The sequence below is a fragment of the Lissotriton vulgaris genome, chromosome 3_1 (assembly GCF_964263255.1).
Source record: "Lissotriton vulgaris chromosome 3_1, aLisVul1.2, whole genome shotgun sequence".
Classification (NCBI taxonomy): domain Eukaryota; kingdom Metazoa; phylum Chordata; class Amphibia; order Caudata; family Salamandridae; genus Lissotriton; species Lissotriton vulgaris.
Window position 1 is genome coordinate 956,539,584 of NC_141689.1, and position 26,076 is coordinate 956,565,659.

Sequence of the window (26,076 nt, forward strand, 5' to 3'; positions counted from 1 at the left end):
ATGGCTAAGAACTGCTCAGGGCAGGTGTTAGCTTTTGGAGATATTCGCGCTTAGCGCGAATATCTCCAAAAGTTGGTAATAGGAGATAGCGATGTTAGCGACTGTTTTCAGTCGCTAACATCTTGGCCCGCCCACTTTGCATGTCATTAGTGATAAATATCACTGACATGCAAAGCGGGGCCCAAGATGGTCGCTATCTCCTACTAGCTGTCGCTAACTGGTGTTAGCGACAGCTAGGTAATAGGGAGATAATTTTATCTCCGCTTTCTTGGCTTTTAAAGCCAAAAAAGCGGAGATAAACCCCCTTGATAATATGCCCCTGAGTTCCATTGAGATTCGGTAACGTCATTTCTAGGCACATCAAGACTCTACGCACCTGAAAAAACTTAGCACATTCTGAGTAGATTGATTCCATCCCTGGCCTACCTCATGCTCATGTGAAGGGGATCAAACAGCTGGACAGCTGGGTCGTTACACTCTGGTCCTTCTCTGAATTATTAATTAATGTAATACATAATCCAATGTTTCTTGAAGCAACCTCTGTCAATGTAATTATGACAGTGCCTCTCGACAGTGCCATCTGCATCTCTAGGTTACGGTAGTATCATTGAAAAGCAATGTCAGTTCACACCAACCTCCCAAGGTCCTAAAACCCTTTAGGCCATACGAAATTACTAAAGCCCACTCCCATACTCACTTTATTGACAGGGATGGTGTTAAAATTGATATAAGATACAGGCATCCTCTTTGGCCACTTAGGTCCTGTGAAGTTACGATGTCCAGCCAATGATGTAGTTTTCAATTGCTTTTATTAATAAACCTCAGGAATAATGAGTTACATGTATGAAGTGCGCAGTAGACCAGCACATTCTCCATGTCTGAACAAATCACCCTGTCTTCAACGCTTTCAACAATGCATTCCTCTAATGACTCTTGCTCTTTAAATTCCAATTCACTATACATAGTGGTCTCGATAAAAAATCCACCTTCAAATTCTTTCCTCCTGCAATATGAGTGACAACAAAATTAAACTCCAATAACTTTGTTGCCAGTCTTGCCAATCTAATAGTTGCTCTCTTTTTCCTATTACCATACAATATGACAACCAGTGGTTTGTTGAAGTGTTTTGTGACTGGTGTGGTGTTATAGGGTAGGAAATAAAAGAAATAAATGTATGTTTTAATTATTTTTTTTGTGTGTATATATTTTCTAGTTTAAAATAATTACTTTTTTTGTAAATGTATTTATTATTTAATAAAATGTTCTAGGCTTTTGTTATATGTAATGAATATGTAATATGTTTGTTTATATGTTTAATATGTTATATTTATTTTCTAAATATTGTTTATTTATTTCTTACATTTTTACTAATTTCTTTGTTTACTGTTGCATTCACTGGAGTGGGAATAGTAATTTTTACCCCTCCGCTATTAAGCACTCTCCCTACTGTTGCACTCACTAGAGTGGGAATAGTAATTTTTACATCTCCCCTATCCAACACTTTTCCTACTGTTGTACTCGTTGGAGCGGGAATAGTAATTTTTGCGCTTCCGCTCTCCAACACTTTCCCTAGTGTTGCACTCTTTGGAGTGGGAATAGTAATTTTGCCCCTCCGCTATCCAACACTTTCCCTACTGTTGCTCTCACTGGATTTGGAATAGTAAATGTTACCCCTCCGCTATCCAACACTCTTCCTTCTGTAGCACTCACTGGAGTTGGATTAGTAATTTTTACCCCTCCGCTGTTTAGCACTTTCCGTACTATTGCACTCACTGGAGTGGGAATAGTAATTTTTACCTCTCCGCTATACAATACTTATCTTACTGTTGCTCTTACTGGAGTGGGAATAGTATTTTTTTCCCCTCCGCTATCCAACACTTTCCCTAATGTTGCACTCTTTGGAGTGGGAATAGTAATTTTTACATCTTCGCTATCAAACACTTTCCCTACTATTGCTCTTACTGGAGTGGGAATATTAATTTTTACCCCTCTGCTATCCAATCCTTTCCTTACCGTTGCACCTACTGGAGTGGGAATAGTAATTTTTCCCCTCCGCTAGCTAACACTTTTCCTACTGTTGCTCTCAATGGAGTGGGAATTGTAATTCTTACCCCTCCGCTATCCAACACTTTCCCTACTGCTGCACTCTTTGGAGTGGGACTAGTAATTTTTACATCTTCGCTATCCAACACTTTCCCTACTGTTGCACTCACTGGAGTTGGAATAGTAAATTAAATTATTTTGCTATCCAACACTTTCTCTACTTTTACAATTTAAAAATGTTTTATAGTTTAATGTTTTAATTTATTCTAGATTTTTTTTAAATATTTTAAATTATTTATATATATATTATTTTTATATAATTTAGAAAATGTAAAATAAATTAAAGATAATAGTTTTTTTTATTATTTTAAAGTAAAAATATGGATATGTATAAACTGTTATGTTTATGTGTTTATATTTTTTTTTAATTAGGGTTGTTTGTTAAATTTTGTAAAAATGTATATTACATTTAAATTATTATGTTAAAATTAATATTAATATTAAATATATATTATATTTATATATATATATATATATATATATATATATATATATATATATATATATATATATATATATATATATATATATATATATATATATATATATTAATCAATATTTTTTACATCTCTATTTTTAACATCAATATTTTTGATTCAATATCTTTGTACCTACCTCTTTGGGTATAGCAGTCAATATTTTTGTATTCTATATATTTTTGTTTACATTTAGAACATCAATATTTTTGACATTGATATTCCATCAGTGAACCGTCTCTATCACTGAGTATCTCAACCGTACTTCCTTCATTCTTCTGGATGAAAATCCAACTGTGACTTCTTTACCTCCTACCATTTGTGAGAGTATTGCTTCCATATCCATAAGGACTGGCATCAACTGTCATATATGCAACATGACCCTCTACATACGCCTGGAGTGCTAGAGCTGTCATTATACTCTGATTAGCAGAAAGTTCTCTTGGCCAGTTGAAGTCAACATAAAGTGTACACCTTTCTTTAAGAGACCTCTGAAACAATACAATAGATCTGCATGGTTTTTGATAAACGTTGCATCAACACTCACACACTCCAATGAATGTACATAACTGATCTTTATCAGTTGGATTGGCAGCAATAATAATATTGGGGTTTCACCTCATCTTTTGAAAGAATACATCCTAGATATTCAATTTCGTTTACACCAAATTTAAATGTATCCTCTGTAACAATCACACCATGTGTATGTAAAGTCATGGATACTACCTCCACAACCTTAGTGTATGTTTCTTCTGTATCGCCATTGTTAGAAATGGGGTCTCTAGTTGGCAGTGGCTTGCATCCTATCTAAGTGAGGACTCTTCCTTCTAGTCAGGATAAAGAAGTTACACGCCTACAATCACTGCTTCTCACCCCCTTGGTATCTTGGTACAAGCAGTCAGGCTCATATCTGAAGCAATGTGTAAAGCATTTGGACATAACACAGAGTAACACAGTAAAAACACTACAAACTGATACCAAACCAGTTTTAGAAAATTGCCAACAGTTATCTGTGTAAAACAAGACAGAAACATTAAAAACACAACACATAAATTAAGACATGAACTTTGTAAGAATCAGCTTAAAATACAGTTACTCAAAGTCGATATCTCCGTCCAGGGCTATTGCAGCATAGTGAACAACAAATCTAACAGTTCAGGTCAGGTCACAGGCATAACAAATACATTCTCTGTAATACTCTCCCAAGAAGAACAATGCAGAATGCAGCATACACAGAAAAAGGAAGAACAAAAAGAAACAAAGCTATTTCTCCTCATTATGCCACATTTGGAAGGTGTAAGATTTTGGTTCATCCCCAGGTTAACAAGTTCTTGTAAATCTGGAGATGCGTCAAAATCCATGAGAGATGTGTGGGAATACCCACGCAATGCCCATGGAATGCCTTCCCAGGGCAGAGGAACACAACAAAGCATTTTGTGCTGCATTGTGTTACTCCAAATTTTTAAAGCCAGTCAGACCCATGCAATGTGGCTTTGCATTCCTTCAAAAATCTGACTCAGAGGTTTGCGTCACACATATATCCCTTTTAATGGTCCAAACGTGATGCAACCCTCTCATAAATATGCCCCTAGGTTTTACAAAATGAAGTTTCATCAGGCCAACTTTGTCATTTTAGAAATCACCAAAATCACGTACATCCCCCATTTTTCCCCAAATTAGGTCTGGTTAATACCAGACTAATGTGGCATTTTCATAAAAATCCTACGAAACAAATTGCTGTCAGTACTGATGAGTTTTTAAGCTAAATTTAAAATAAATAAAACAAATGAAATATTCTAACTTTACAACTTTCAGTATTCACCAAGGGCATTTACAAGTAGTATGAATTCCGAAAGTCGTAAAGTTAGACTTTCCGTCTAACTTTACCTTTGTGAATTGGGCCCGTATTGTTTAAACGTTTATATTACTAGAGTGCAGTGGCGGCTGGTCCATGGGGGCGTTTGGGCACCGCCCCCCCTGTTTTCTCGCCGTGCGAGAAGGCAAACAAAGGTAGTTATTATTACCAATGATAATAACTACCATTTGTTTCTGCCTTGCCTTCTCGCATGGCGAGAAAGCAGAAGTTCCTGTGTGGGCGGTGTTACTCGAGGGCAGGGGGGAGCGGCTTGCCCACTGTTGGTAATACTGTCTGTTTGGGCAGCCTGAGAAGCTACCCAAACAGACAGTATTAACACAGTAGGCAAGCCGCTCCCCCCTGCCCTCGAGTAACCCCTCCCACTCTCCCTGTCTCTCTGTATGCTGCTGTGCTGCAGCATACAGAGAGAAATTACGTCGGTAGGGCAGCCGGCGGAACCAATCACAGCGCTGGCTGCTGTGGAGGGGAGGAAGGCTGCCTGCTGCCTTCTGATGACGTCGGAATTCTACAGCGACAGCGGGAGTCGGAAGTCTGGAGCCTCAGTCAGGAAAGAAAAGCGGGAAGCCATTAACTTAGGTAAGTTTCGTTTGTTAATATTTAATTATCCCACCTCCCGTCCCCCCCATCCACTCCGCCGCATGATAGTTGTTAATATAGCTTCTGCTGATGGGCTGTGTACAAAGCTATGTAGTTTGTATAACGCGAATGTTAAAGCTGAGGCCCTGGCTTTCCCTGTGAGGTGTTTAAGATGTAGATTTAGTTTGCCATTCTCCGAGAACCAGATGCCTAAGTAATTGTCATTTGAAGTTGAAGCGATTTTAAGATTGCCAAGGCTCCAGCTGTGTGTTGATTGATGTGTTCTTGTATATCCCGAAGACATTCACCTTCGTCTTTGCAGCATTTACCACCAACTTGAGATCCACTTGTTTATTGTACGGCACATATTGCAACATGAACAGTAATGGACCTTTCTCAATCGAACGGGAGCATTCCTGTGCAATATGTGTGAATTTGTTTTACCCACGATACCGAATAAATACATTTGCAAAACAAATGCTAGAATGGTAATCAGAAGACTGGAGACAACTTTTCTAGGCGTGATTTGTGATACATTGATCAGAGAGATGCCTGTGTTTGATTATGTGTCACTAGTTTGTTTCTTGTCTAGCTTTCAAAGGAGGCTGCTTTGTCTTTTTACTGGCTCTACACTGAAGCGGGCTTCTGAGTGACAGTGGTGAAGGTACTTGCTTCTATATGCTGGGCAGATAAGAAAGCTGGCCGTCCTGTGCGGGTGACTGATGTGGTGTGTGTTAGCAGTGCCCTCCCCTCTGTACCCTCTCCACGCATTAACTTGCAAAATGTGTGTGTGTGTGTGGGAGAGAAAATCAGGCTTGCTCGCCAACAGGTCCCAAACATTTGCACCCACCACTTTCAAATGTCACCAGCCGCCACTGCTAGAGTGTATCTAAAGATGATAAGTAACAATCAGTTCTCCGTTTCCTATGACTGGCTGGTCCCAAGATGGCGGATTGACTTCGCCGAGCAGAGTGAGGGCTGCCGAGGTGACCGGTCATGTCGCTCAATGCCGCCAGAGGAGGATAACGAGAGTCAATCTGACAGCGGCCGAGCTCTAAGTGCTCAGCTTTGAAGAAAATCACGGAGGTCACGGAGAATCTTGCCTCGCATAACCGACCTGCTCCTGTACTGGTTTAGGGCTAACGGAGGAGTAGCGCTGCTGCCGCCATAGATGCCTCGGCAGAAGCTGAGGTAACGAGGTAGAGTGCTGGTTGCGGATTGAGCGGAGTGGCGGCGGAGCCGGGAAGCAAAGCTCTCCGGGGGGAAACGTGGACGACGGAGCCACAAAATCTATTGCTGGACATACCAAAGGCGGAAAACGTGGCAATTCAGTGGAGGAGGAGAAGAGGAGACCGAGGAGGAGGCTAAAAAGTATGCCTTAAAACTTCTGCAACGTCTTTTTTTCAGATCCTCCAGCGAAGCTGAGCAAAGTGAGTAAAGACCTGCAACCAGCTTTTTTTGTGGGGAGGTTTAAAGACTTGCTAACACCTAGGATGTAGACTATATTGACTTGGCTACCAATAACTGTTGGAGCTTTAACAGTGGCAAAACGGTGTGGCTCTGAGGGAGCCCATAGTGAACGCAAGTGGGAGCAAGGGAGTGGAAGTAGGCTAAACTGTGGATACAGAGGCCTCCTTTTTGCAACTAACCCCCTATTGCAAAGCTGCACAGGCAAAGTGGTGGCATAGAGGAGAAAAGCAATCAAATAAACTGCACAACGGGGGCAAAAGGTCTGGATGTTATACCTGAACTCTCTGAGCCTCCGGATTAAGTGCTTTTTCCGGGAGGTTAATATACCATATCTTTTTAGGAGCCTAGGATCCTTTTCAGCTATTATGGCGCCTAAAATTCAAACGAGGAATGCCCGCGCCACCAAACAAACGGGGGGCACTGCCGGCGCAGTAACTAGCTTGAGCCTAGTGGCAACAGAATCACTAACCCCCACAATATCCGCAAGCACTAATCTAAAGGCGACTGAAAATTTACTGCTGGATGAGAAAATGACTGGCAAACAAGTGAAAACTGGTCAAAGTTTAATTAGACCATTGCCTCTTCCACAAAATCTTGCTAAATCCAACGTAACCACTAATTTAACGACGGACAAATGTGCTGGAGAGTCTCCTACCGAAATCTTTTCATTACCACCAAGTAGTGACTTCGAGTCGCATAATTCAGGAAAGGTTCAATTACATGCTCCCTCCAAAGACCAGACATCCAGCCCTATCGCTGCTTCGGCTCCCTCCTCCCCCGCTATTCCTATCACTGGTGTTATTGCCCTTGTAAATACCGGCAAAGAAGTAGGAGAATCTGATCCAATTATCCCACCACTATCCTTGCCAAACTCTCCTACAATACAGGTGGAAACTGCTATGGATGAGACCAGCAGAAGACTGATTCAGGCAGTACACGACAACGACTCGCATCTAAGCCATGAGGGCATAGAAGGTGGCAAGGTTGGAGGGGCGACAGTTGATGGAGAGTTGGATCAGGATGAACGGGTGGAAGGCTCAGAGACAGACGATAATTATAGTGATTATGTTGATTTGAGCAACAACTCTCCCACGCATCTGGTGAAACAAAAGATCAACAGCGTACGGAAAGGGAGAGGTAAAAGTAAGAACAAAGCCAAGAAAATGATTAACAAATCAAATGCAGCCTCAGCTAGAGCCCTAGCAGAGAACAGCCCTATCAGGAAATGGGTTCAAGCGAAAGGTGGAGTAAAGACAATGGTACAGAGACTCTCTGGGAATAGTCCCACGGAGATAATTACTATCCCCGGCTCACCAGGTAGCCTAGTCGCTTCGGATCCCCTGCAGGGTCCCTCAGGAACGGCTAACAAAGATGGTGCAAAGATGCTTACAACGACACAAACTCCTCCAGTGGAACTAACGAAAGCTCTATCTCTCACAACTAACTCTACACTGGTAGGAGACGCAGTAGGCGACACGGGAGCAATAGCAACGGCTGAAACCTTCACTGCCCCATTAGCAACGTGCACTACTTCACCTTCTGTACAAGCAATGGGGGTCAAGCAAAGCTATTTACAAGTGGATAGCGAAGGTGTGATTAGTCAACCCAGTCAGACCTATATTACACCATTAAACTCCACCCAAGACACACCATCTATAGACTGGAATTTGCCTGGAGAAGTTACTGCCTCATTTCAGATGATCTTGCACCTACTCAGCGAACAGAAACAAGAAGCCCAGTCCCATTACCAACAAATGAGGGAAGATAATAGTAAAACTCAATCATCTCTGCTTGAGCTCTCAAGCAAGTTAGGGACAGTCTCCCAAGAGATGGAAGAACTGCAACAGAGGTTTGTTCAGACCGAAGAAAAGGCTTCACATTCGGCAATAATACTAGATAAACATGCATCTCAAATTTTACAAATGCAAATTAAGATTGAGGATCTTGAAAATAGACAGAGAAGACAAAATTTGAGAGTTTTTGGCATAGGGGATGGGGCGGAGGGCTCTGACCCCAGGGCATACATTGTGCATCTTTTTCAGAAAGCGTTCCCTGATTTATCTGACTGGGACTGAGATTCACAGATTCAAAGGGCCCATAGACTCCCTCTGGTTCAAAAAAATAAGAACAGCCCTTACCCTCGGCATATCCTAATTTGTCTTGGCAATTTTTTACTAAGACAAGCTATTTCTGTAAAAGCTAGACCAAACACCCCAGTCAAAATTGATACTGTCACTTTCTTTGTCCGGTCTGATCTAAGTAAGCAAACAATGGACCGCAGATGGAAGCTAAAATGCTTCATTGATCCGATTAAAGAGATCGGTGGGCAGGTTTTTCTGTTGGAGCCCGCTAAACTTAAAGTGGAAATGAACGGGCGCTCATATTACTTCATGGATGAAAATGAGGTTGAGCAAATCTTGACTAAATGGAAAGCGGAGAAAGGAGAGTGAATGATGGGGTTTTAGAATGGATTGTCCTAGGCGATTAAAGTCTTATAGATAATACTTTTGACAATTAATACGGATGTTAGACTTAGCCTAAATATAATACCCCCCCTCCCTTTTTCCCTTTTTGTTTTGCCTTTCTTTTTTCGCTTGGTGTCTATCATGTTGATTATGATATGTGATTTTCTCCGACACTTTATTTAGAGGATATTGCTCAAATGTGTACAATGTGCTCATCATGCTGATTTTGATAGGTGATTTCCTCCGACACTTTATTTAGATGATATTGCTTAGATGTGTACAAATGTTTAGGTTTGAGGTGTATTTGCTTCGGTGGCTGGGGGCGGATGACCGGTTTCCCCCGATGGCCTTAACTCTGCGCTTGCTGCCATTCGAACGGCAGCTAGGCTAGTGGGGGGGCCTTTTGAGACAGGGAGGGGGGAGGGACGAGCTCTGCGGGGGAGGACAGGGCTTGTGGGGGGTAGGGAGGTTAACAAGGGAAGAACATTTTTTGCAAGAGGTAATAAAGGACAGTTTAAACAAAATAAAATACAAATGTATATGCAGTATGTTATGTTGAGTAGATACCAATATTGTTTAAATCAACTTAAAATGTACAATGTCAATGCTTAGATGTCTCGCTTGGAACGTAGCCGGTCTTAATAGCAAGCAAAAGCGTAGATTAGTTCAAGAAGAGCTATACATGTATAAGCCCCATCTGGCTATGATTTCTGAAACACACATTGGATTTAAAGACAGGAAATTACTGAGTCAATTAGGCTATGACCTTATTGTCTGCTCTACATTAGGTGCCTCCATCAGGGGAGTGGCCATATTAAAGAAAAAACAGTTCACGTTAGACATTACAAGGACTGCTGCTGACTCAAAAGGTAGATGGGCGTTAGCACAAGTTCAATATGAGAATAATAAATATGTATTTGGAGTTGTTTATGGGCCTAATATAGACGACCCGAACATGTTTGACTCATTAAATGTAGAACTTCTTGAATGGGAGGGTGAACTATTAATAATGGGGGATTTCAACTGCGTGATGAACTATGTAGAGGACTCTACTAGGCAAGCTCCTTCATTACGGATGCGTAAAGTAAGGGCTGCCATTAAGGAATTAAGCCGCATACATAATTTGAAGGATGTATGGAGAACCACTCACCCCAATGTAGCAGGGTTTACATATTATTCACATCCTCATAAGCTTTGCTCTCGAATTGATCTAGCCTGGGCTACCGACAGAATAATGGAAGGATGTAGTATTGAACTATGTCCTAGAATATAACCTCAGACCACAATCCTATACTTTTGATAATTAAGATTGGCAGCGTTAGGAAAGACGTACGCAGTTTCACATTTCCATGATATTTAATATCAGATCCTCTATTTACGTTACAATTGTAAGTACAATTAAAAGAGTTTATTGAAATAAATTTGAATACGGCAGCAATCATTTCAGTATGGGAAGCATGTAAGGCTAGTGTAAGAGGCTTTGCCCAACAATATGTATTTCGGAAAAACGCAGAAACACGTAACTCTCTCAAACAAACTAACCTACATATATTGTCACTGGAAAAAAGATTAGTACTAGCCCTCCGGCAGGGGGCATCTAATAATGATATCGCTAAGATCAGATTAGAACTAGTGGACTCACAATCAGAGACAAAAAAATACTTACGAGAGAAGAGTAGCGCCAGACTGCATAAATACCACTTGTCTCAATATGAAAGTGGAGATAGAGTTGGCAAAGTCCTAGCATATAAGGCTGCTAATCAGAAAGCAAAAACTAAAATCAAATCAATTAAGGGGATGGATTCAATTATGTACCATCACCCAGATGAGATTCTAGAACAATTTTTCAAATACTATCACAATCTATATACCCCTGATTATCGCCCAATTAAAAAAGATATCATGACTTATCTGAGAGTCTATATGAATGGGGATTATGAAAAAGAAACCATCAATCTGCTCAGTTCTGAGATTACACTAGACGAGATCAAAACAGCTTTCTTGTCACTTCCCCCGGGAAAAGCGGCTGGAGAAGATTTGCTTCCCATTGAACTTTATAAGATTTGCTCTGAAGAACTTTTTCCTTTATTTAAGTTATTAGTTGATTCAATGGGGGAAACTGGGATTGCCCCTCCTTCATGGCGAACAGCGAGGATAATTTTTTTTCTGAAAAAACAAAAACCTGTAGAGGAATGTGGGTCATACAGGCCAATATCTTTGATTAATGCAGACGCCAAAGCGTTTGCTAAGATTTTAGCAAATCGTCTGGCTCCTCTCATGCCAGAACTTGTTAACACGCAACAACACGGGTTTGTTATGGGCAGAGATACTACGGCCCACGCCAATATGGCCATCACTGCCTTTGATATAGCTAATACAAACTACACCCCACTCGGTATGATTCTTCTTGATGCTGAGAAAGCGTTTGACCGAGTGGGGTGGGAGTACCTATGGGCAGTGCTTGGCGCATATGGTATTAAGGGTAGATACCTTGGCTGGATCCAGTCATTATATGATCATCCAATGGCCACGATTAATTATGCGGGTAAAAACTCTGCATCGTTTTCAATAGAAAGAGGTACGAGGCAGGGGTGCCCTTTGTCACCCCTGCTATTTGCTTTGTCATTGGAACCTTTTCTTAATGCTTTATTAATATCTAACGATATTACTTCTTCAATCACAAGGGAAACAGCTTAAAAATCACTGCGTATGCGGATGATATTGCTGTATTTACCACTGATGTGTCCAAAGCAATTCCGGCTATAACTAAAGAGGCAGAAAGATTTGGTAAGGTATCCGGCTATAAATTAAATGCTAAAAAAACTCAGGTTATTGTAAACTATAAGCCAGCAGGTATTGTATCGGGTATATGTAAGAACGCAACCTACCTTGGGGTTAAGATCTCGGCCAAGCTAGAAGACGTAATAACCCTCAATTATGACCTGTTTCTTAAAGAAACAGCTGCATCTTTAAAAAAAATGGCACAAGATTCCATTAAGCCTTGTAGGTCGCCTCAACTTAATAAAAATGAAAATTTTACCTAAGGTTCTCTACCTATATAGATCAATACCTCTGTGTCTTAACATTGTTTTTTTTAAAAAACTCGATGGTATATGTGGCAGCTTTATTTGGGGCTACAAAAAAGCGCGTAGGGCTCTTAATCTGCTGAAACTCCCAATTGAAAAAGGGGGTCTAAATTTCCCTGATTTCAGACTTTATTTTTTTTCCTCTTTTTTTGGCCGTTTGCGGAGTTTACTTTGCACTGGAAACTCTTTTTTTTTTCATAAGTTTCTGTTAGGTCAAGATAGCAATCAATTTCTTACTAGAGTAAATGACCCTAACTATTTTAAAAGAGTCAAGTTTAAGACTGCTAGACACATCGCTCAAATTTGGAAACAATTAATGGCTTATGAGAAAGTCTCTTTTTTTAATGCTGAATTAAGATTATGGGAAAACCCTGGATTACCGAGAATTTTTTCGGATGGGGCAGGTATAGCCTGGACAAGGCATGGGATAATTACACTGGGGGATATGTATGGTATTAACGGTTTTCTAGGATTTGAAGCACTAAAAAACATATATAAACTGAATGATGGAATGTACTTTAAATATATGCAAATTCATGATTTTTTCGTTCACAAGATGAAAGTTAGGGCAGTTCAGCAATCAGACATTCTTAAATGTGTGTACTCAACACGGACTAAGTCACTTATTAGTGAAGGCTATTATAATTTGAACAAAGATAAAAAAGATGATTGTGGTAAACTGGCTCTTAAATGGTCCGATCGCCTGGGTGTTAACATTTCTGCCAAACAGATCTCTACTACACTCACCCAAATTAATAGAGTGGTGCATTCTTCTAACATTAGGCTGCAGGCATATCGCACGGTTTGCCAACTTTATTACACCCCAGAAAGGATTGCCAGTTGGGCTCTAGAGAACCAGGCTAATGAGCGCACTAGATGCTCTAAGTGTTTATTAGAAGCTGCAAACATAGAGCATATGTTTTTTTCATGCCCCGCTTTAACTAACTTTTGGAAAGGACTAGAAATGATACTTAATACAAATTTGCCTGCTTTTCCACCGTTATCTGCTCATCTGATTTTATTAGATATCCAGGATGTGAACTGTCCCAATAGGGACCTTATTTCTATTATTTTTGCTTGTGCTAGACTTACTATTGCCAGATCATGGATATCGTCAGATCCTCCTCATACAATGGAGTGGTGGAGTCTAGTAAAGGAAATTTACACAATGGAGATCGCCCTGGCGAGACTAAGGGGTCCGAAATCTTTGAAGAAAAAAGAGCAAGTCTGGATGAATTTATTTGGATAAGAATTGGGGAAGATATTGGTTGGCTATTAGAGACATTTTTACAAACTGAAAGATTATTGTTTTTCTGCTGTAAATGATGTGTTAACCAGTGTTATCTACTTCTGTTTGTACATATATTTGTTTATATTTTACCTCTTGCAATACCAATAAAGAGATTTAAAATAAAAAAAAAAAAGCACTCACCACTTTCAAATGTCACCAGCCGCCACTGCTAGAGTGTATCTAAAGATGATAAGTAACAATCAGTTCTCCGTTTCCTATGACCTGGGCCACTGGAATTATGCGGCACAAGAGGACTAAATTATGTGGCAGATTTGACACCATTATGCGGCTGAAAAGGCAAATCATGTGACGTAATGCGGCGCATTTTGCGACACTATTACTCAATATTTTGTCATTTTTACCCATATTAAACACACTTAAGAACGGTTTTACCTCATTAGTGCCACTTCAGCAGTCTAAATACAGCAAAAAGCCCTGCACTCCGCAGCACAAAATGTTGATGAATTCTTAGTAACTTTTGATTCGTTTTAGCTAAATAAAATATATACATATTTTGTTAAAATCTGCAAATTATGCAGTTCCTGTCTCTTGGAACAGAAAGATATACTAACTTACTGATTTGGTTGGAGTACTGAGTTACAAGACTCTAATACCATAAGATCGGAGGGTGAACCTGTAGTTGGGACGGTCCCTGGGATGAGAATCTTTGAAAGTTGAAAGGCTGGGTTGTGATTTTCTCAATGTGCCTGTAGGCAGTGCAGGTAAGTGTGCATGAGGGAAGCAAGCAATTCTAAATCTGATGTGCAAGATATAATCACTGGTGCTAATCCGTCTGGACTTCTCCAAAAGTCTTAGCATTGAAGGGCAGCCACACAGTGGCGGCTCCTCTGCTAAGGCAGGGGAGTGTCACCCCAATGCTATTTGAGCAGTGCAAAAAACAAAAATAAAATGATAATAACAGGACTTTATTAGCATTTTATTTTTCTATGTGTGACTGGAGCCAGGTCGGGGCTGGGATGGGCAAAGTGAGGAGTGGTTTGCACTGCCGAAGTGCGCATGAACATTTGGCCGGATGGGCAAAGTGAGGAGTGGTTTGCACTGCTGAAGTGCGCATGAACATTTGGCCGGCCCTCTTGAGCCGGCCAAACATTAATGCTAACTTAGCATGTTCTTCACCTGGCTGTATTGCACAGCCCAGGGAAGAACATGCCCAGGCTCCAAGGCACCACCTGAATGGTCAAACAGGCCACTCAGATCAATCACGATGCTGCTCCAACAGCGTCGTAATTGACTGGGAGAGTCCAGTAGCCTGAGTGCTTCCGGCACTGCCAGCAGAGTGAGGAAGGAGCAGAGGCGTGCGGCGGCGAAAGTAAGTTTGTTTATTTATTTTATCCATTCTTCCCCCGCCCTACGGGCCTCCTTCCAAAGCAGCCGCCACTGCAGCCACATAACTGAGCCTCGCTGGACTATGTGAGAGTGCACTAATCTTGAAAGAACTGCTAGAAGAAAAGACGCTGCACTATCCAAAGACTAAGGGGTTGAGTTTGAAGGGGGTGGATAATCCAATGGGAAACAGATTGTCGTTTTGGTAGCACTAATTCTGCTTTCATTTTTCACTGAAAATCACTACTTTTACAGGTAAAACCCAGCTGTAAATCTGCGCCTATGTCCTTGGTAGAATAGTATCCTCTCCTTGGTACTGTTGCTTCATAAAGGATAATTGACTATTAGTGGGTATTAAAACATACATTTAGTTTCAGATATTTGGTGTGGAAGTTACTGTTTTGACTCCCTCCCTAGTTGCTTTGCCTCTGAACGAGTCCAAAGGAATAACTGACGTCATAGAAACAAATCTGGAATCAGACTTGGTAAAGCCTCTACGTTTAATTCCACAGTTAGTTTTCGGGCAGGGGCATTTTCCAATTAATTGCATTGCTAGAATTGTTAAAATGTAATCAAGGGAGTGACCCTTTCTTAGTTATGGTTGCAGTGTCTCTTTCATAGGTTTTAATTAGAAACTTTCAAAATATTAGTAAAGATTTTAGTATAGCAGTTCCTAGTGAAGCAAAGAGAAATTCTAAAGGTGTGCTTTCTTTTTGATGTAAGAGATGTTGGTTTTCCATAGAAGGGATTTTCTTAAACCAATAAACTGTAACCGCGGGAAATACAAATGAATATCATATGACTAGAATGGATTCTTGTGTAGCATTAATGCATTTATACATTCAAACAGAATAGTGTTTAAGTGCTTATTAATTACATTTTTCCATCACGAGGCAATCTGAACTGACCACAAGTGTAGCAGAACGGATTCAATATTATGCTCTCTGTAGGCACAGTTGTGAGACTAAGTAAGAAATAATATGCTTCGGGCTACTAGAATCCCCTAAAGTTGCACTTACAAGCCAACACCCCAAGAGTATTGCCTCAGTGTACCTTGTGGCTTGACCCACAACAACCAATATATACTTTTTGCCTGGCCGAGAGGGGAGTCACATAGACCTACAAACAGTTGCAGCTCCTTGAGGGAGTGCTCTGGGGCAGGGTAGGGGGTAGTAAACTCCGGCATATGGCCGACCGGATTTAAGTACATGAATAACTAAACAAATAAATAATACAAATTACATTGCGCTTGCTGAAACACCATTTGCGTTGCAGCGCGCGCAATGTAATTTGTTTTATTTATTTATTTATGTACATAACTCCGGTCAGCCGAATGCCTGAGTTTACCAGCCCCCACTCTGCCCCTCCCCGCCCCCGGCCCACTACCCCACAGCACTTCCTTGAGGAGCCGCAACTGCCTACAATGTCTATTCCCTCCTGCTAAAATTAAACCGCCAGGCTCTGGAATTCCCTGCCTACACATAATACCAATTTGGATTATTTTACTTTGTTTAAAAAATCACTGAAAAAGTGGATTTTTTCTTCTTAATTCTCCGGTATATCACTTAGATACCCTTGGGTTTCATGCACTTTATAAATTATATATTTATTTGGTTTTTCATTTTTCACGACAACTGGTTGAGGCACTAGCAGTGCCTTTTCCCTCCCTACCTCCTGACTTACCACTTACTTTGGCAAGCGAGACAGGTCATATGGAACCTCTCTATGCATTCCTGGTCAGTAAAAAAGAGGATCCAACCTGTCTTGGGTTTTTCTAATGCCCAAGTGACCTGTCAAGGGCACTTCATGGGCAGGGAAAATAGGAAGTACTTGTACACTAACGGAATCACTAGCCTCTTTCTCAAACCTGGCTTAGGATTCACCTTCTCACTATAATGTAGGTCATCCTCCTAGCCAATATAGTGTTGCCTGACCACTCCATTGCTGAACTCTGCCGGAGCGTCCTTGTGAAGTTCTTTAAGAGTATGGCTGTATTCTATGCTGTTCCCAGCAAAATTGCGTGTTGAAGCAGAGGGAAAGCCCTGGTTCTTTAAAACTCCTGAGTTGGCACATGAATGGCTTGAAGGATGGAGAACGGTTAGCGGAAGCGGCAACAAGCAAAGGAATGACTAAATGGTGAGGAAGGTTGACTTGACAGAGATGTATCTCAGGTGATAACATGAAGGCGACAAAGAGATCTAGACGACGAAAGTGAAGAACTTTACTGGCACAGATCGAAGAGAGGGAGGACTTTAATTATAGACGGGGAAAATGAGGAAAGGAACTCTTCGAAGCTCATCCCCCTCCCCTCTACCTCTTCTCTCCCCTTCTTTCCTCTCGTGCACCCTTATCAACCCTCCCTTTCCCTACTCTGCTCCTTCCCTCCCCCTCCCTTCCTCCCATGGCTGATCTGAATAAAGTGACTATCAGACTCTTTGTTGGTAAAGGTATGCAAGGGATTTTTCCCTGACATTTCTCCGTCCCTTCTGTACTCAAGGTTAAGGCAGTTGGGAGGATAGAAAGAGAGCAATACCACCACCCCCCACTTTTCTAGTTATAATCTTCTTATGGGACGACAGGCACTCTGCATAGTTGGGGATAGGGGCTCTGTTTTGCCCAGATTGCAGGGAAGCAAGGAGGGGGATTTGACTGGTCTCACTTAGTTTTAGTTACTAGGTTAGATGACATCTACGTATCGCGGATTAGACTAACTGACACTTTCAAAAGGTCACGTCTGGGAATAATTTCCATGGGTTACTTTAGTGCTGCGACAGCAGAGGCAAGAAAGGAACCTACACTTATAGAACCTCCCAGAAAGCCAACACACACAGGTACAGAGTAGATTGGGTCCTACAGGGAAGAGAAATATCAAATTACTGTTGTGGAACGTCAACAGCCTTGGGGATAAGCTAAAAAGAGTAATTGTGCTCCAATTTCTTAAAAGGTATTCACCAGACGTGGTGCTCCTTCAGGAGACGCATCTTATGGGAAATGCATGTGGGGCCCTCACTAGATGGGACTGTAAATTAGTGGCACACTCTGCATTCACGACTGGATCCAGGGGAGTGGGTGTAATGATTAGGAAGATTTATTCAATGTCAATCGAACATACATGGACAGATAAAGTGGGCAGATACACTCCAATCTCGGGAATGTGGGAAGGTAAATGTCGAACGCTTATATCCTTGTATGTACCCCCGGTCCTGCAGACGTCAGCTTTTAAAGATCTGGGGGGCCTACTGCTTACTCTCCCCATAGAACTATTGTTAATGGGCGGAGAATGTAACTCGATAGTCTTGAGCCATCTGAGCTGTTATCCACCAAGGGAAGTCCCGTCCTCAAGAACACAAATTAGTGACTTTATGGCCGCCATGGGACTGGTTGACGCATGGCGCACTCTCCACCAAGTAGACAGCCAATTCACCTATCACTCGGGTGCCCATAGGTCCCTTTTCAGACTAGATTATATAATTGTACCAGCAGGACAGATGGGACAAATCAAAGAGGGGCAACACTTGGCAAGAGGCATCTCTGATCATTCCCCGATATGGGCCGTGGTTGAGACAGGAGGGCACCAATCAGGAAGAATAGTATCGATAAGTCCCTGGTTTTTTAAAACCAGTCCACTAAAACCTCATTGATAAAAGAAATAGAATTATACTTCCGGGAAAACGAGGGGTCAGTAGAGTCAGCACAATCATTATGGGAGGCCTTCAAGACAGTAATTGAGGGCCACGCAATCTTCCAGAAAGCATGGACCCTCAAAGAGAAAGCCGCTTGGCTCGTCAGACTTGAAGGGAAAATACTCTGACTGGAGGAGAGTGTGCGGGGTGAGTAGGACATGGACGTTAAACACAGATTGGTTATAACGATCAAAGAATATAGGGCCCAATGCATCAAGCCAAAAAACAGACACAAACAGGCAGATTCGCAGAATCTGCCCCTTTGCGACCAGTATTTTTGCATTTGGGATGCATCATCCCAAATACAAAATCGCAACTAAAGGAATAGCTAAAATTGCGATTACTTAAATTGCAATTGCATTTAAGGAATCACAAATTGCGATACCTTAAATGCAATGCATTAAGCAAAGAATTATTGCTATTTCGCTATTAAGAATCGCAAATCACCATCAAACTAAAGTTGATGATAATTTGCGATTGCTTTGAAAAATGCACTAAAGTGCATTTTTCAAAGTTACATTTTACACACACAAGCTCTTGGGGCATGTGTGTGCACAACATTTGGAAAAAGGGGAATTTCAGGGGTGCAACAGGGTATCATTTTGGAACCCTTGCACCCTTGAAATTGCATTTACCTATGGAGTACTCACAAATTGCGCATGCAATTCCCATTGATTCCCATAGGCCTCTAGGCCCAAAGGAATGAATGGAATCAATTCCTTAATTACGACTCACAATTTGCGAGTCGCAATTAAGGAATTTTAAGGAATTGCATTATTTTGTGTGATTCTTACATGCAATGCATTTTACGATTTCTAAATAGCGAATCGGTAAAATTTGCTATTTAGAAATCGCAAAATGTGGGCTTGATGCATGTGCACAATTGAGGCTTGCCCACAGAAGCAGCACAAGCACAACATAGAGCCACACTATGCAGGATATATGAAATAGGGGAAAAAGCAGGGAAGCTGTTGGCGTGGTTGGACAGAAGAGAACAGGCCAACAGACTAGTGGCCGAGCTTAGGACGGAAACTGGCAACACTTGACAGAGCCACGGGAAATTGCACAAGGGTTAGTCAACTATTTTCAAACTATATATAAATCCCACACCTCCTCCACAGAAGAGGAGGCAAATGCACTTCTCTCGGATATGTTACTCCCCACACTCTCTGGAGATGAATCCGCTATCCTTGATGAAGAACTCACACAGTCTGAGGTGGAGCGTGCAATACAAGGATTGCAGACAGGGAAGGCAATGGGTCCTAACACTTTACCCATTGAACTATACAAACTTGCACCTAGTAAGATAGCTCCATATCTCACTACTATGTTTCTCGAAAGTCAGGGAAAAGGGATGCTCTCGGAGGACCAGAGGCTAGCCACAATAGTGGTTATACATAAGAGTGGTCAACCTAAAGGCAAATGCTCCTCCTATAGGCTGATAACGTTGATTAATGTGGAGGCCAAGATCTTGGCCAAATTGCTGTCCACTCATCTCCTGGGGGTAATCCTGAAGCTCTGGCATCCAGACCAGTCTGGCTTAATGCCGTGAAGAAACACCTCACTTAATCTCAGACGCCTCCATGGTGTTATGGGAAGGATGGAAACATTGAGAGAGGATGCAGTGGTGATGTCACTAGACTCCACTATGGAGTTTGACACTATTGAATGGACCTATTTGTTTGCAGTCTGGGCTTCAGCCCCAACTTTATCAATTGGGTCAGACTCTTGTATAAGAAACCGCTGGCATAAGTGGTGATAAACAATACCAGGTCAAACGTGTTCGAGTTAGAAAGAGGAACCAGACAGGGACGTCCCCTCTTACTGCTACTTTTCTCACTAATGCTGGAGCCTCTCACGTCATGAATACGGAAGGACCCAGTTATGAGGGGACTGCGATGGGCAGAGGATTGGGAGGATCGAATCTCCCTGTATGCAGATGATACACTACTATATCTGGCATCATCAAAAGCCTCTATATATAGGGTATTGCACATTTTCACGAATTTTGGTAAATACTCTGGTTATAAAATAACTGGACCAAATCAGTTATCTATGTATGGAGGGGAGACTTTCCCTGGTTGACCAGAGGATACGACATAACAGAGGCGAAAGTGGGGTTTAAATACCTTGGCATTTACATCACCAATGATTCAGCCCTATATAATGAACACAACCTCCTCCTCCTCTACAACAGTCAAGAGCGATGTTCAGCATTGGATATCTCTCCCTCTGTTCCTACTGGGGCACACTGCACTATTTAAGATGAGGTGTGGCGCCGCGGCCAGGGTGACTGACTCCCGAATCTGGGGATCACTGTTCGATCCCCGGCCCCGGCAGCAGATTAGCCCAGCACCATGTGACTCTGGGCAATAGCTTGCTTAATCTTCCCGACGGCTCCCAGCGCCTAGAGACCCTTACGGGTAATTGTTCGCGCTTTACAAATGTGGATTATTATTATTATTATTATTATTATGTTACTACCACAATTCTTATATATACTGCAAAATTCTCTGAATCCAATACACACTGACTACTTTAAAAATACAGAAAGCGCACAAAGAGAATTAATATGGAAGGGAAAACCGTTGCAAATTGCGATTCAAAAGCTGGTAAGAGGATAGCATGATGGCTGCATAGGGCTCCCCGATGTCAAAAGATATTACTGGGCGGTGCAATTAGTGTCCATCAATCAATGTATATACAGAACCCATGATGACCCTGGCTATGGCATGGATAGCTGGCTTCTCCCAGAAGGAAACTACTCTAGAGTGCTCTACACAAATCCGGCCAAAACAAAGTTAACAGGTCCAACACAGCATGCAGTGACAATATGGCACACAGTAAATACAAGTATGGGTTTTGGCAGGAAAATAACTCAAGCAACCCCCTATGGGATGCGGATAAGCTGGGCAACCTGAGATGCTCAAAGGTCTTCGAGGCCTGAGAATCGATCGGAATTTCCCATGTGGGTGACCTATGGAATACAGGTGAGGTGATTCCCTTTGCCCAATTGGAAAAAGAACATGAAATGGCAGAGACTGAAAAAGTTAGATATTTACAGATCTGAAACTCGCTCCAAGCAGCCATCCCACGTGGTCAGTCGCTCCTCGAGTCCTCCCATCTTGAAGATAGGATTCTGGATGAATTCATGCCCAAGCAAGCGTTTTCATTGACATATAAGAAACTGATAAATAACATGCCCCTCCCTCTCCTGCAGCTTCTTAGAAACTTGGTGTAGGACACGGAGGCACTAGAAGATGATGAATGGCAGGAGGCGCTGTTGTCCCTCAAGGAAGTAGCAATTTCGTCTAGGCTACGATTAGTACAGCTTAAAGTGCTACATCACATATACTTAGCAAGTATTGCTTTAGTCAAAATGGGATATAGGGAGGATCCCAGGTGTATAGAGGATGTGGACAGGAAGGAACCTTTATCCATACTATATGGGAATGTATATATATATCCAGCAATATTGGGTAAGGTTAGCCCAATGTATGGGGTATGTGCTGGCCAAGCAAATGCCGCCCATGATAAAACTGTGTCTTTTGAATATATGGGAACCCTTGATCTGGAAGAAAAGGAGAAAATCTGGGTTGCCCTAGGGATAATGGTGGCCAAGAGTAATATAGCTAAGTTATGGGGGTGCTTGAATCACCTATGTTGAGTGCCTGGAAAACCGACAGGGAATGGTGCATGGTAATGGAAAGGATAGTGCACAAGAAGGCAGCAAATCACCCGCATTAGAAGTAGAATTATAATGGTTTTGTGTTCTTAGATGGGCCACAGAAGAATGTGACGTGAGAATTGTATTGTCTTCACCTGTATCTGCAACAAATTTAAGATGATGCCAATAAAAATAATATAAAAAAGTAGGGCAGTCCTGTGCTTTGGGGAAATCATCTCCTATAGGTCTGGTGTAGAAGCAATGACCTTCATGGCCTGCTTTCCCTACATCTGCCATTCCCTGCAATCTACCTTATCCTGGTCCCTGCAAATCGGGAATGGACCCATTCTCCTCTGTCTTGAGACTGTCAAAGAGTCTACACCTGGGTCAACAAAGCTGAGACTGTACAACCCATAAAGGCTTCTGGTCCTGGCACTAGGCCAACAGCAAACAAACAATTGCTCAAGAGACAATCAGCCTCAGGCTTCTCTTTCACCCCTGTATTTACCATGACTGCCTTGCCAGTGATTTCTACCTCAAGTCAGAAAAGCGGGTATCTTATTCCTTCACCACTGGCTTCCAAATCTGCATCCTTTGAACCAGAAAGAATCTCCTCAGGCTCAAAATGCTTCCTCTCGACCATTGACCTGAAACCTCCAGTATCCCTCATGACAGGCACCTTCCTCACATTGATACTGACATTCTGAACAAAACCCATCATTATAGGAAGAATGTGCTTCAGAGCATCTGGATCCCTCTCCCATATGTCTAAAGCCACAATGTTGAGTACAATTGAACTTACTCAGGTTCCCTCACCCACGTGTAAATTCTAGCTATCATGAGTGAAATACCTGACAGTGTGTGTGTTGGGCATCCTCTCCTCAACTCCTTTGGCAATCGATAAGTGTTCTTCCTATTTGCCTGAGAAAGAAGATCCAGGGTGACTGCCCTGCCTTCATAATGGCCCTATGCTTGCACACAGGAGTCACTAGTTTTGCTTGCACAAGGACATCTGTATTAGTTTCACAGTAGCCCCTATCCCAGCACATGGGGGTTGCTGACTTTGCTGGCACAAAGGCAATGGCCCTAGATTCAAGGTACCCTCCTCTTGGTACCTTGTGTCACTGATTTTGCTGGCACACGGGTGATGATCCTAGTTGCACCATGGTACCCTCCTGACACACAGGGTTTTCTGATTTTGCCAGAACAGGCAAGTGGCCTGCACTCTTGCAGCAGACCCAAATAGACGAGGTGTCTCATGCTTCACTCACCTGAATCCACTCAGCAGGATCCCCTTTATAGTCCAATTTAGACACTGATGTAACTTAGGGGCATATTATCAAGAAACAGCGTTAACATTATTGCCGCTTTAGCAGCAGAACACTGCCGCTAAAGCGGCAATAATGGGCTTGTTAATATGCCCTTGTGAATTCCCATAGAAGCCCATGTTCTGCTCTGAACATGGGCTTCTATAGGAATTCTCCACAGCGCATTATAAAGCCCATTATCGCCGTTTTAGCTGCAGTTTTCTGCTGCTAAAGCGGCGATAATGTTAACGCTGTGCTTGATAAAATGCCCCTTAGTGTCTCGCCCTTTGATATTCCTGTTTTGGTTGTGGATTTCTTTGAAGTGCCCTTTACCATGTCCTGTCCTTTATCAAAGGGACCGTCAGCCACACTTTACCAATTGGAGCATTCTACGATGTGCTCCAATATGGCCTGAATTTAAAGAAGTCTAAATCTGGGAAGGAGCGATTGGTGTATGGTACCAAAGCAAGAAGAGCTTGTTGAGGTGAAGTTAGATGGTTGTGATGGGCTTTCTCTGGGGCGGGCTGTGGCTATGGGAGGGGTGGTGGCTGCTGCTGGTTTTTGGGGGTCAGGAAAATATGATAGTAGGCATTGTTGGTGGAACAGCATGAGGAACAGGTGGAATAAAGGTTATATGTCCTCAGTGCCACTCTCTAACAGAATCACTGGAGCATTGTCAACTAGTTTAATTTCAAGTATTTTGGGAACCTTCTTTTGCCTGGTCTGTAATAGAAGATACCGGTTGGGTTCCAATCCATATCCAGATCATTGCAAGTGGGGCTTGGAGAAGACGGGACATGTTCTTTCTGTTTGTTTATGGATATTGTGAAGCAGATGTGTCCAGAGAAGAGCAGTCACAACAGAACCCTCCTCTGTAGCAAGATCCACTTCCACTCTGATCCTACTTCTAGCAGATCATGTGCTGCAGGCTGTGGTAACTGTTATTGACTTTTCTGTGATCATTCGGTTTGCTGTGTGGACAATTCTATTTCAGACTCACAGCTCCTCAAACTGCGAGCAAAAAACTGGTAAATGAAATGAAAACAATAACATTATACTACAGTCAGCCATAAACACAAATACATATATCAGGAGACATTAAACAAAATGTTTAAAAAATCATTGGGCTTATTCTATCACGTTGGAATAAAAGAACCGAAACACACACCGAAACACACACTGGCTCCACAAAATGGTGACTAGCTAATCCTGCACATAGGAAGAGGAGGAGGAGGAGGCATGAAAAATAATGACAAAATGGGCACCTGTTAGACCTGGCAGCCTTGGCTTGAGTTTCCCCTGCAGTTTTGACTTTGCCTCTTGTGCTTTTGCAGTGTGTTGGACTTTGTTTTTGCTGCTCTAGATGCTTTGGAAATAAAATAGAATCCATTTACGACAAAATCTTAGCATCTCAAACAGACAATGACACTCTGACTGCCCCCCTCCCCACTGAAAACACCAACTCCGTGCTGACTACATTCCCTCCTATTAACAATAGAGAGCTTCTCACATTATTGACCCATGTAAAATCCGGGTCCCCGGATGACCTTATCCCTGCTAAAACCTTAACTTCCCTTAGTACTTTGTTAGGCCCCCACATTCAAGATGTAATTAACCAATCTTTGAAGAAGGCTTATGTACCAACTGAAAGGAAAAGAGCGGTGGTGAACCCCATCCGTAAGAATGCGGCTCTCCCCTGGACGGAGCTTTCCAACCTCCGGCCCATCTCCCTCCTACCATATTTCAGCAAGCTGGCCGAGAAACATGTCAACGTGCACCTGTCTAATTACATCGAGGCAGCGGGCGGCCTAGACCACTCTCAATCTGGTTTTAGGCCCAACCATAGCACCGAATCAGCCCTCCTGTCAGTAACAGATAACATCAGAATGTCACTTGACAGGGGGAGCTCAGTGATTCTGGTGCTATTGGATTTGTCCGCTGCCTTCGACACGGTGTCGCACAAAATTCTTCTCGGCCGCTTGAGGGAAGTGGGAGTAAAAGGGACGGCCCTTGCATGGCTTGAAAGCTTTCTTGCAGATAGGCAACAAGGTGTCAAATTAGGCTCCCATAAATCTATCTGTAGGAAGCTCACCAAGGGTGTGCCACAGGGCTCATGTCTGAGCCCCACGTTATTTAACGTATATGTGGCCCCCTTGGAGGACATTATAAGATCTTACGGGTTCTCCCCAATCTCCTACGCTGATGACACCCAGCTGCTGTTTCCATTCCAAACTATCACACCTGCAGTCATGCAATCCTTTCAAAATGGTATGAGAGCTGTGGCAGGTTGGATGGCCCAGAACTTCCTCCAATGCAATGTGACTAAAACTGAAGTCATGTTGTTTGGAGGGGCCACCCTGCTCTGGTCCCCGGACTGGTGGCCACTTGAGCTAGGTCCTGTCCCTGCGCCCAAACAGACCATCAAAAATTTGGGAGTGCGCCTGGACCAAACACTGATTTTAAAAGATCATGTCAGTCAAGTCACGGGAACGTGTTTTCGAGTAATTGGACTCCTACGGCGCATCTTCCCCTTCCTGCCAGACATCCACAGGAAAACGCTGGTACAAGCACTAGTTCTCGGACGGGTAGACTATTGCAATGGTCTACTCATCTCTGCCAATCAAGAACAATTGTGCAGACTGCAGGTGGTGCAGAACACTGCAGCAAGACTCATCTTGAATGCCCCCCCCCCGAACCCCGTCACGCCCTCTCCTTTCTCACCTTCACTGGCT